The following is a 13,818-nucleotide window of genomic DNA, read 5'->3' as shown; positions in this document are numbered from 1 at the left end:
GACTGCACTACTAAACTTGATGCCTAAGTTTCATGGCTTACCTGCTCAAGAGCCTATCAAGCACCTGAGAGATTTTCAAGCAGCCTGTTCTACTGTCAGGCACAATGGTACGGATGAAACTTCTATTTTGCTGAAAGCTTTCCCGTTCTCTCTTGAGGGAAAAGCGAGAGAGTGGTACTACACTCAACCCGCAGCAACTGCATCCGACTGGGATACACTTAAAAGAGAATTTTTGGAAAAGTTCTTTCCAGCTGAAGTTACTGATAAACTGAGAAAAGACATTTCCATGATTTTTCAGGATGAATCTGAGACTCTCTATGAATACTGGGAGCGCTTCAATAATCTTCTGGAAGCATGCCCCCACCATATGATTGACAAGATAGTGTTGCTCGATTACGTCACACAGGGCATGCCCAAGATAAGACCACATTGGAAAGTGCTAGCAATGGGTCGATGAAAAAGTACAAGACCACTGATGAGGCATGGCAATTGATCAGCGACTTAGCTGAATCTACTCGGAATCACAGGTAGAAACAAGGCCGTTTAAAAGCTATTGCAGAACTATCCTCTAGCAAAGAGACTGCTGCTCTAACTCAGAGTATCTGTGAAATGACCAACTCACTGAAGCAAATGCAATTGAATCAACAAGTTCAGCAAGCTCAACATTCTCCACCACAGCAAAGCCAACAGTTAGTCCCACAGAGAGTTTGCGGAGTCTGTGCTGATTATAGCCATTATACTGATGAATGTCCGCAGCTCCAACAGGAAGACAACACCGTGGCAGCCAGTCATAACTTCTATGACCGCCCCAACCAAGGGTACAATCAAGGTGGCAGTTACAGCCATGGATGGCAGGACAATTCTAACAAGAATTGGAGGGACAACAATAACAGAGGAGGCAGAGACAATCAAGAAAATCAGAGGTGGAATAATAACAACAACAGGCAGCAGAACCAGAACCAACCTTACGGAGCACCTCACCTGCGGCAATCCCAAGGACCACAGAATACCCAACAGCAGACCTCTCAAATTACTTATCCTTCTTCATCTGCTAATGATGAGTTACTACAATCTATTGATCGGAGACAATAGGCCATGGAAAATAACCTTTATGCTACACTAAATGGTCTGAACTTTACCTTGCAAGCTCTTGTCTCACAGATTGGATCAATGAATAACTCCAATAACCAGCCTTTAAGCTCCAGTGGAATCCCCTCTCAACCATTACCCAATCCAAAGGGTGGCATTAATGCCATCACCCTAAGGTCCGAAACCACACTGCAGGAGAGGAATCAGCAGGAGTCAAGCCCACCAGAACACGCCTCAGCTGAAGAGGTGGTGGAAATAGAAGATGTTGAAGAGGAGGAGGACATACAGGACATCGCTGAAAAAGAAGAAGCTCAATCACAGGAAGAAGAACCAAAGGGCGCAGACACTGCAGAAAACGCCACTCCTATTCCATTTCCACAACTTGCAAGGAAGCCCAAGAAGCAGCTGAAACTTGATCCCAAAATGGTAGAAATATTCAAAAAGGTTGAGGTAACTGTTCCCCTTTTTGATGTTATTCAACAGGTACCTAAATATGCAAAGTTTCTAAAAGATTTATGTATACATGATGAGTGGATAATTTATACGCTTTTTGGCATTATTTTTAGTAGAATCTAGTTACTTTTAGGGATGTTTTTATTAGTTTTTATGTTAAATTCACATTTCTGGACTTTACTATGAGTTTGTGTGTTTTTCTGTGATTTCAAGTATTTTCTGGCTGAAATTTAGGGACTTGAGCAAAAATCAGATTCAGAGGTTGAAGAAGGACTGCTGATGCTGTTGGATTCTGACCTCCCTGCACTCAAAATGGATTTTCTGGAGCTACAGAACCCAAAATGGAGCGCTTCCAATTGCGTTGGAAAGTAGACATCCAGGGCTTTCCAGCAATTATAATAGTCCATACTTTGCCCAAGTTTAGACGACGCAAACTGGCGTTCAATGCCAGCTCTCTGCCCAATTCTGGCGTCCAGCGCCAGAAACAAGTTGCAAAGTGGAGTTCAACGCCCAAAATGGCACAAAAGCTGGCGTTCAACTCCAAGAATGACCTCTCCATGTGTAGACTTCAAGCTCAGCCCAAGCACACACCAAGTGGGCCCCAGAAGTGGATTTATGCATCAATTACTTACTTTTGTAAACCCTTGTAGCTAGTTTATTATAAATAGAACTTTCTACTATTGTATTAGACATCTTTTGATCATTTTTAGATCTCTAGACCTCCATGGGAGGCTGGCCACTCGGCCATGCTTACCCTATATTCACTTATGTATTTTTAACGGTAGAGTTTCTACACTCCATAGATTAAGGTGTGGAGCTCTGCTGTTCCTCAAAGATTAATGCAAACTACTACTGTTTTTCTATTCAACTCAACTTATTCCGCTTCTAAGATATTCATTCGCACTTTGTGGTATAAGCTAGATTGATGGCGGCATTCATGAGAGTCCGGAAAGTCTAAACCTTGTCTGTGGTATTCCGAGTAGGACTCTGGGATTGAATGACTGTGACGAACTTCAAACTCGCGATTGCTGGGCATAGTGACAGACGCAAAAGGAGGGTGAATCCTATTCCAGTATGATCGAGAACCTCAGATGATTAGCCGTGCTGTGACAGAGCATTTGGACCATTTTCACAAGAGGATGGGATGTAGCCATTGACAACGGTGATGCCCTTACATAAAGTCAGCCATGGGAAGGAGTAGGATTGATTGGATGAATGCAGCAAGAAAGCAGAGGTTCAGAGGGACGAGAGCATCTCTATGCGCTTATCTGAAATTCTCACCAATGATTTACATAAGTATTTCTATCCCTAGTTTATTATTTATTTTCGAAAACTCCATAACTATTTTATATCCGCCTGACTGAGATTTACAAGGTGACCATAGCTTGCTTCATACCAACAATCTCCATGGGATTGACCCTTACTCACGTAAGGTTTATTACTTGGACGACCCAGTGCACTTGCTGGTTAGTTGTATCGAAGTTGTGACAAATTATGAATTGAGATTAGAGCACCAAGTTTTTGGAGCCATTACCAGAGATCACAATTTTGTGCACCAAGTTTTTGGCGCCGTTGCCGAGGATTGTTCGAGTTTGGACAACTGATGGTTCATCTTGTTGCTCAGATTGGGTAACTTTCTTTTCGTTTTCTTTTCAAAAAGTTTTCAAAAATTTTTCAAAAAAAAATCTTTCAAAAATTTCTCTTTTGTTTTCAAAACAAAAAAAAATTTAAAATAAAAATGTTTTCAAAAAAATCTATTTTTTCTTCAGAATTTTTAAAAATGAATTCTAGTGTTTCATGAAGTATGTTGAAGCCTGGCTGGCTGTAGGGAATGTCAGGCGTGTCATGTCTGAGTTACATACTAAAGCTTGGCTGGCTATTAAGCCATGCCTAACCCTTTGATTGGAGCTTTAGACTAAAGAGCATAAGATTCCTGGAATTCATATTAAAAATTTTGGAAGCCTTATTTTTTTTTTCTTTTTCAAATGATTTTCGAAAAATATAAAATAAAAATACAAAAAAATAAAAAAAATCATAAAAATCAAAAATAGTTCATGTTTCTTGTTTGAGTCTTGAGTCAGATTTAAAGTTTGGTGTCAATTGCATATTCATCTTGCATTTTTCGAAAAATTCATGCATTCATAGTGTTCTTCATGATCTTCAAGTTGTTCTTGGTAAGTCTTCTTGTTTGATCTTGATGTTTTCTTGTTTTGCATCTTTTCTTGTTTTTCATGCGCATTTTAGCATTCATAGTGTCTAAACATGAAAGATTTCTAAGTTTGGTGTCTTGCATGTTTTCTTTGCATTAAAAATTTTTCAAAAATATGTTCTTGGTGTTCATCTTGACATTCAAAGTGTTCTTGGTGTTCATCTTGACATTCATAGCATTCTTACATGCATTCATTGTTTTGATTTAAAAATTTTCATGCATTGCATCACTTTCATGTTTTTCTCTCTCATCATTAAAAATTCAAAAATAAAAAAAATATCTTCCCCTTTTTTCACTCATAAATTTCGAAAATTAGATTTGACTTTTTCAAAAATTTTTAAAAATCTAGTTGTTTTTATGAGTCAAATTAAATTTTCAATTTAAAAATCTTATCTTTTTCAAAATCTTTTTCAAAAATCAAATCTTTTTCATTTTTCTTAGTTATTTTCGAAAATTTTAAAAATATTTTTCAAAAATCTTTTTCTTATCTTTATCTCCTAATTTTCGAAAATAACACCATCAATTAATGTTTTGATTCAAAAATTTCAAGTTTGTTACTTGCTTGTTAAGAAAGATTCAAACTTTGAGTTCTAGAATCATATCTTGTGATTTCTTGTGAATCAAGTCATTAATTGTGATTTTAAAAATCAAATCTTTTTCAAAACTAATTTCAATCATATCTTTTCAAAAATATCTTCTTATCTTATCTTTTTCAAAATTTGATTTTAAAATATCCTTTCTAACTTCTTATCTTATCTTTTCAAAATTGATTTTCAAAATTGTTTCAACTGCCTAACTAACTCCCTCTCTCTCTAATTTTCGAAAATATCTTCCCTCTTTTTCAAAAATTCTTTTTAACTAACTAATTATTTTAATTTTTGATTTTAATTTTTGAAAAATTACTAACCTTTTTCAAAAACTATTTTCGAAAATCACTAACTCTTTTTCAAAAATTATTTTCGAAAATTCTCTCTCTCTCTCTTATCTCCTTTTATTTATTTATTCATCTACTCACACAGGGACCTCTATACTGTGGTAAAAAGGACCCCTATTATTATTTTTCTGTCCCTCTTTTTCATATGAGCAGGAGCAAGGACAAGAACATTCTTGTTGAAGCAGATCCAGAACCTGAAAGGACTCTGAAGAGGAAACTAAGAGAAGCTAAATTACAACAATCCAGCAAGCACCTTTCAGAAATTTTCGAACAAGAAGAGGAGATGGCAGCCGAAAATAATAATAATGCAAGGAGGATGCTTGGTGACTTTACTGCACCTAATTCCAATTTACATGGAAGAAGCATCTCCATCTCTACCATTGGAGCAAACAATTTTGGGCTGAAACCTCAACTAGTTCCTCTGATGCAGCAGAACTGCAAGTTTCATGGACTTCCATCTGAAGATCCTTTTCAGTTCTTAACTGAATTCTTGCAGATCTGTGATACTGTCAAGACTAATAGAGTAGATCCTGAAGTCTACAGGCTCATGCTTTTCCCTTTTGCTATAAGAGACAGAGCTAGAGTGTGGTTGGACTCTCAACCCAAAGACAGCCTGAACTCTTGGGATAAGCTGGTCACGGCTTTCTTAGCCAAGTTCTTTCCTCCTCAAAAGCTGAGCAAGCTTAGAGTGGATGTTCAAACCTTCAGACAAAAAGAAGGTGAATCCCTCTATGAAGCTTGGGAAAGATACAAGCAGCTGACCAAAAAGTGTCCTTCTGACATGCTTTCAGAATGGACCATCCTGGATATATTCTATGATGGTTTATCTGAGCTATCAAAGATGTCATTGGATACTTCTGCAGGTGGATCCATTCACCTAAAGAAAACGCCTGCAGAAGCTCAAGAACTCATTGACATGGTTGCTAATAACCAGTTCATGTACACTTCTGAGAGGAATCCTGTGAGTAATGGGACACCTATGAAGAAGAGAGTTCTTGAAATTGATACTCAGAATGCCATATTGGCTCAGAACAAAATATTGACTCAGCAAGTCAATATGATTTCTCAGAGTCTGAATGGAATGCAAGCTGCATCCAACAGTACTCAAGAGGCATCTTCTGAAGAAGAAGCTTATGATCCTGAGAACCCTGCAATAGCAGAGGTGAATTACTTAGGTGAACCTTATGGAAACACCTATAATCCATCATGGAGAAATCATCTAAATCTCTCATGGAAGGATCAACAAAAGCCTCAACAAGGCTTTAATAATGGTGGAAGAAATAGGTTTAACAATAGTAAACCTTTTCCATCATCCACTCAGCAACAGACAGAGAACTCTGAACAAAATACCTCTAATTTAGCAAACTTAGTCTCTGATCTATCTAAGGCCATTGTGAGTTTCATGAATGAAACAAGGTCATCCATTAGAAATTTGGAGGCACAAGTGGGCCAGCTGAGTAAAAGGATCACTGAAATCCCTCCTAGTACTCTCCCAAGCAATACAGAAGAAAATCCAAAAGGAGAGTGCAAGGCCATTGAATTCATCACCATGGCCGAACCTGTGAAGGAAGGAGAGGACGTAAATCCCAAAGAGGAAGACCTCCTGGGACGTCCAGTGATCAATAAGGAGCTTCCCTTTGAGGAACCAAAGGAATCTGAGACTCATCTAGAGACCATAGAGATTCCATTAAACCTCCTTATGCCATTCATGAGCTCTGATGAGTATTCCTCTTCTGAAGAGAATGAGGATGTTACTGAAGAGCAAGCTGCCAAGTTCCTTGGTGCAATCATGAAGCTGAATGCCAAATTATTTGGTATTGAGACTTGGGAAGATGAACCTCCCTTGTTCACCAATGAACTAAGTGATCTGGATCAACTGAGATTGCCTCAAAAGAAACAGGATCCTGGAAAGTTCTTACTACCTTGTACCATAGGCACCATGATCTTTGAAAAGGCTCTGTGTGACCTTGGTTCAGGGATAAACCTCATGCCCCTCTCTGTAATAGAGAAACTGGGAATCTATGGGGTGCAAGCTGCTAAAATCTCAATAGAAATGGCAGACAATTCAAGAAAACAGGCTTATGGACAAGTAGAGAACGTGTTCGTAAAGGTTGAAGGCCTTTACATCCCTGTTGATTTCATAGTCCTAGATACTGGGAAGGAGGAGGATGAATCCATCATCCTAGGAAGACCTTTCCTAGCCACAGCAAGAGCTGTGATTGATGTGAACAGAGGAGAATTGATCCTTCAAATAAATGAGGACGACCTTGTGTTTACAACTCAAGGATCTCTCTCTGCATCCATGGAGATGAAGCATAAAAAGCTTCTCTCAAAGCAGAGTCAAACAAAGCCCCCACAGTCAAACTCTAAGTTTGGTGTTGGGAGGCCACAACCAAACTCTAAGTTTGGTGTTGAACTCCCATATCCAAACTCTAAGTTTGGTGTTGGGAAGTCTCAACAATGCTCTGAACATCTGTGAGGCTCCATGGGAGCCCACTGTCAAGCTGTTGACATTAAAGAAGCGCTTGTTGGGAGGCAACCCAATGTTTATTTATCTAATTTTCATTGTTTTTCATGTTTTATTAGGTTCATGATCATGTGGAGTCACAAAATAAATATAAAAATTGAAAACGAAATCAAAAACGGCAGAAGAAAAATCACACCCTGGAGGAAGACCTTACTGGCGTTTAAACGCTAGTAAGAAGCATGTTTTGGGCGTTCAACGCCAGAACAGAGCATGGTTCTGGCGCTGAACGCCAGAAATGGGCAGCATCTGGGCATTTGAACGCCAGAAATGCACCCTGGAGAAGACCTGGCGCTGAATGCCCAGAACAAGCATGGTTCTGGCGTTCAACGCCCAGAACAAGCACCAATCTGGCGCTGAACGCCCAGAGTTGTGTGCAAGGGCATTTTGCATGCCCAATTTGGTGCAAGGTTGTAAATCCTTGAACACCTCAGGATCTGTGGACCCCACAGGATCACCTCAGGATCTGTAGACCCCACAGGATCCCCACTACCTCCACTCACTTCTTCTCACCCCTCTTTCACACAATCCCATAAACACTCTTCCCCAAAACTCTTCACCAATCACCTCAATCTCTCTTCCCTATCACCACTTCACCACTCACATCCATCCACTCTTCCCCATAAACCTACCTCATAAACTCCACCTACCTTCAAAATTCAAAATCAATTTCCCACCCAACCCCACCCTAAATGGCCGAAACTTACCCCCCTCCCTTCCCTATATATAGCCCTCCATTCCTCCTCATTTTCACACAACACAACCCTCTCTTCCCCTTCTTGGCCGAAACACATCTCTCTCCCTCTCCTCCATTTCTTCTTCTTCTTCATCTCTTCTTTTTTCTCTTGCTCGAGGGTGAGCAAAATTCTAAGTTTGGTGTGGTAAAAGCATAAGCTTTTTGTTTTTCCATTACCATTGATGGCACCTAAGACCGGAGAATCCTCTAGAAAAGGGAAAGGGAAGACAAAAGCTTCCACCTCCGAGTCATTGGAGATGGAAAGATTCATCTCCAAAGCTCATCAAGACCACTTCTATGATGTTGTGACCAAGAAGAAGGTGATCCCTGAGGTCCCTTTCAAACTCAAGAGAAATGAGTTTCCGGAGATCCGACATGAAATCCAAAGAAGAGGTTGGGAAGTCCTAACAAACCCCATCCAACAAGTCGGCATCCTAATGGTTCAAGAGTTCTATGCCAATGCATGGATCACTAGGAACCATGATCAAAGTAGGAACCCGAATCCAAAGAATTATGTTATAATGGTTCGGGGGAAATACTTAGATTTTAGTCCGGAGAATGTGAGGTTGGCATTTAACTTGCCTATGATGCAAGGAGATGCACGCCCCTACACTAGAAGGGTCAACTTTAATCAAAGGTTGGACCAAGTCCTCATGGACATATGTGTGGAAGGAGCTCAATGGAAGATTGACTCCAAAGGCAAGCCGGTTCAACTAAGAAGACTGGACCTCAAGCCTGTGGCTAGAGGATGGTTGGAGTTCATCCAACGCTCCATCATCCCCACTAGCAACCGATCTGAAGTTACTGTGGATCGGGCCATCATGATCCATAGCATCATGATTGGAGAGGAAGTAGAAGTTCATGAAGTCATCTCCCTTGAACTCTACAAAATAGCCAAAAAGCCCTCCCCTAGGGCAAGGCTAGCTTTTCCTCATCTTATTTGCCATCTATGTTACTCAGCTGGAGCTTTCATAGAAGGAGACATTCACATTGAGGAAGAGAAGCCCATCACTAAGAAAAAGATGGAGCAAGCAAGAGAGCCCATTCATGGAGCTCAAGAGGTGCAGGAAGCTCATCACCATGAGATCCCGGAGATGCCTCAAATGCATTTTCCTCCACAAAACTATTGGGAGCAAATCAACACCTCCCTAGGAGAATTAAGTTCCAACATGGGACAACTAAGGGTGGAACATCAAGAGCACTCCATCATCCTTCATGAAATCAGAGAAGATCAAAAAGTAATGAGGGAGGAGCAACAAAGACAAGGAAGAGACATAGAAGAGCTCAAGGACATCATTGGTTCCTCAAGAAGAAAATGCCACCATCACTAAGGTGGACTCATTCCTTGTTCTTACATTCTCTGTTTTCATTTTCTCTATGTTAAAGTGCTTATCTATGTTTGTGTCTTATTGCATGATCATTAGTAGTTAGTAACTTTGTCTTAAAGTTATGAATGTCCTATGAATCCATCACCTCTCTTAAATGAAAAATATTTTAATTCAAAAGAACAAGAAGTACATGAGTTTCGAATTTATCCTTGAACTTAGTTTAATTATATTGATGTGGTGACAATGCTTCTTGTTTTCTGAATGAATGCTTGAACAGTGCATATGTCTTTTGAAGTTGTTGTTCCTGAATGTTAAATATGTTGGCTCTTGAAAGAATGATGACAAGGAGACATGTTATTTGATAATCTGAAAAATCATAAAAATGATTCTTGAAGCAAGAAAAAGCAGCAAAGAACAAAGTTTGCAGAAAAAAATAAGCGAAAAAAAAATAGAAAGAAAAAGAAAAAGCAAGCAGAAAAAGCCAAAAGCTTTTAAAACCAAGAGGCAAGAGCAAAAAGCCAATAACCCTTAAAACCAAAAGGCAAGGGCAAATAAAAAGGATCCCAAGGCTTTGAGCATCAGTGGATAGGAGGGCCTAAAGGAATAAAATCCTGGCCTAAGCGGCTAAACCAAGCTGTCCCTAACCATGTGCTTGTGGCGTGTAGGTGTCAAGTGAAAACTTGAGACTGAGCGGTTAAAGTCAAGGTCCAAAGCAAAAAAAAAAGAGTGTGCTTAAGAACCCTGGACACCTCTAATTGGGGACTTTAGCAAAGCTGAGTCACAATCTGAAAAGGTTCACCCAATTATGTGTCTGTGGCATTTATGTATCCGGTGGTAATACTGGAAAACAAAGTGCTTAGGGCCACGGCCAAGACTCATAAAATAGCTGTGTTCAAGAATCATCATACTGAACTAGGAGAATCAATAACACTATCTGAACTCTGAGTTCCTATAGAAGCCAATCATTCTGAACTTCAATGGATAAAGTGAGATGCCAAAACTATTCAAGAGGCAAAAAGCTACAAGTCCCGCTCATCTGATTGGAGCTATGTTTCATTAATAGTTTGGAATTTATAGTATATTCTCTTCTTTTTTATCCTATTTGATTTTCAGTTGCTTGGGGACAAGCAACAATTTAAGTTTGGTGTTGTGATGAGCGGATAATTTATACGCTTTTTGGCATTATTTTTAGTATGTTTTTAGTAGAATCTAGTTACTTTTAGGGATGTTTTTATTAGTTTTTATGTTAAATTCATATTTTTATACTTTACTATGAGTTTGCGTGTTTTTCTGTGATTTCAGGTATTTTCTGGCTGAAATTGAGGGACTTGAGCAAAAATCAGATTCAGATGTTGAAGAAGGACTGCAAATGCTGTTGGATTCTGACCTCCCTTCATTCAAAATGGATTTTCTGGAGCTACAGAACTCAAAATGGCGCGCTTCCAATTGTTTTGGAAAGTAGACATCCAGGTCTTTCCAGCAATATATAATAGTCCATACTTTGCCCAAGTTTAGATGACGCAAACTGGCGTTCAACGCCAGCTCTCTGCCCAATTCTGGCGTCCAGCGCCAGAAACAAGTTGCAAAGTGGAGTTCAACGCCCAAAATGGCACAAAAGCTGGCGTTCAACTCCAAGAATGACTTCTCCATGTGTAGACTTCAAGCTCAGCCCAAGCACACACCAAGTGGGCCCCAGAAGTGGATTTATGCATCAATTACTTACTTTTGTAAACCCTTGTAGCTAGTTTATTATAAATAGAACTTTCTACTATTGTATTAGACATCTTTTGATCATTTTTAGATCTCTAGACCTCCATGGGAGGCTGGCCACTCGGCCATGCTTACCCTATATTCACTTATGTATTTTTAACGGTAGAGTTTCTACACTCCATAGATTAAGGTGTGGAGCTCTGCTGTTCCTCAAAGATTAATGCAAAGTACTACTGTTTTTCTATTCAACTCAACTTATTCCGCTTCTAAGATATTCATTCGCACTTCAACCTGAATGTGATGAACGTGACAATCATCATCATTCCCTATGAACGCGTGCCTGACAACCACTTCCGTTCTACCTTAGATTGAATGAGTATCTCTTGGATCTCTTAATTAGAATCTTCGTGGTATAAGCTAGATTGATGGCAGCATTCATGAGAGTCCGGAAAGTCTAAACCTTGTCTGTGGTATTCCGAGTAGGACTCTGGGATTGAATGACTGTGACGAACTTCAAACTCGCGATTGCTGGGCATAGTGACAGACACAAAAGGAGGGTGAATCCTATTCCAATATGATCGAGAACCTCAGATGATTAGCCGTGCTGTGACAGAGCATTTGGACCATTTTCACAAGAGGATGGGATGTAGCCATTGACAACGGTGATGCCCTTACATAAAGCCAGCCATGGAAAGGGGGTAGGATTGATTGGATGAAGGCAGCAGGAAAGCAGAGGTTCAGAGGGACAAGAGCATCTCTATGCGCTTATCTGAAATTCTCACCAATGATTTACATAAGTATTTCTATCCCTAGTTTATTATTTATTTTCGAAAACTCCATAACTATTTTATATCCGCCTGACTGAGATTTACAAGGTGACCATAGCTTGCTTAATACCAACAATCTCCGTGGGATCGACCCTTACTCACGTAAGGTTTATTACTTGGACGACCCAGTGCACTTGCTGGTTAGTTGTATCGAAGTTGTAACAAATTATGAATTGAGATTAGAGCACCAAGTTTTTGGAGCCATTACCAAAGATCACAATTTCGTGCACCAATACATAAAGACAAAATTAATGAATTAGAAACTATTCCTTTAGGAAGTTCCATATCTGCTTTAATGGGAGGTTTACCTGAAAAGTGTAGTGACCCAGGTCCATGTATGGTTAATTGTACTATTGGTGGTGTAGTATTTTCTGACTGCATGTGTGATTTAGGAGCATGTGTGAGTATAATGCCTTTGTCTATATATGATATTTTGAGGCTCCCTCCCTTAAAAAGGTCGGCAGCTCGTTTTGTGTTAGCAGATAAAAGCATTATTACAGTAGCTGGAGTTGCTGGAGATGTATTAGTGGACATTAAGGGGCTCATATTTCCCATTGATTTTTATATCCTGGAGATACCCCAAAATGACTCAGAGAAGCCATCATCAATCCTACTCGGAAGACCATTCCTGAAGACCTCGAAGTTCAAATTAGATGCTTTTTCAGGAACATACTCTTTTGAAATAGACGGCCGAGTAGTAAGCTTCAATCTAAATGGAATTATGAAGCACCCTCCAAAAGATCATTCTATCTTCCAGTGTGACATCATAGATGAAACCGTGGCTGAAGTTCACCAGGATGAGTTTGAAGAGAAGCACATAGGACAAGGTCCAAGTGTGGGGACATTCTCAGAGGACAATGACAGTACTTTACCATTGTCACCAGCTCCAGACAATCCAGAGCCTGACCATGAGCAGAAGCTAGAATTGAAACCCCTACCTCCACACCTCAAATATGCTTACCTTGAAGACGAGCAGAAGTTTCCAGTTATCATTACAAGGGAACTCACTTCTCAACAAGAAGAGCAGTTACTTAGTGTGCTGACGAGGCACAAGAAGGCAATTGGTTGGAGTTTGGCAGACATAGTAGGCATCAACCCTCAAGTCTGTGAGCATAGGATATTTCTAGAAGAGGGAGCAAGGCATGTCCGTCAACCCCAGAGAATACTAAATCCCACTATCTTAGAGGTTGTCAAAAAGGAAGTGACCAGACTACTGGAGGCGGATATCATCTATCCCATCTCAGACAGTGAATGGGTAAGCCCAGTACATGTAGTGCCCAAGAAGTCTGGAGTCACTACAGTGAAGAATGAGCATGGAGAGCTCATGGAAACCAGAGTTCAGAACGCCTGGAGAGTCTGCATTGACTACAGACGCCTCAACCAGACCACTCGTAAGGATCACTATACTCTTCCATTCATTGATCAAATGTTGGATCGTCTGTTTGGTAAATCACATTATTATTTTTTAGATGGTTACACAGGTTATTTCCAGATTCATATAGCTCCTGAAGATCAGGAAAATACCACTTTTACATGTCCTTTTGGAACTTATGCTTACAAGAGAATGCCCTTTGGCTTGTGCAATGCACCAGCTACTTTCCAAAGGTGCATGATGAGTCTTTTCTCTGATCTTATTGAGGACTGTATGGAGGTTTTTATGGATGACTTTAGTGTATATGGCGATTCCTTCAATCTTTTCTTGGATAGTTTATCTAGAGTGTTAGAAAGATGTGTCAGTACAAACCTTGTATTGAATTTTGAAAAATGTCACTTTATGGTTAAACAAGGGATTGTACTAGGACATGTTGTGTCTAATACTGGCATTTCTGTAGATCCAGCAAAGGTGGATGTTATTTCTAGTTTACCTTACCCCTCTTCTGTGAGGAAAGTCCGTTCGTTCCTTGGCCATGCAGGTTTTTACAGGAGATTCATTAAGGACTTCAGTAAGGTAGCTCTTCCCTTATCCAAACTACTGCAGAAAGATATTGGGTTCGAGTTCAGTGAGAAT

The 13,818-nt window shown here is 39.8% G+C and overlaps 1 non-coding gene across 1 annotated transcript; it reads right to left on the bottom strand.

The window, feature by feature from the left end:
* Positions 1-265: 265 nt before the first annotated feature.
* Positions 266-373, bottom strand: LOC148573595 (small nucleolar RNA R71). The gene has a single exon (XR_015906759.1). It is a non-coding gene; the product is annotated as a small nucleolar RNA R71 (small nucleolar RNA).
* Positions 374-13,818: the final 13,445 nt, after the last annotated feature.

The sequence above is a fragment of the Arachis ipaensis genome, chromosome B2, assembly GCF_059453495.1.
Source record: "Arachis ipaensis isolate K30076 ecotype BB chromosome B2, ASM5945349v1, whole genome shotgun sequence".
Lineage (NCBI taxonomy): Eukaryota > Viridiplantae > Streptophyta > Magnoliopsida > Fabales > Fabaceae > Arachis > Arachis ipaensis.
This window is presented reverse-complemented; position numbering and strand designations above follow the sequence as displayed.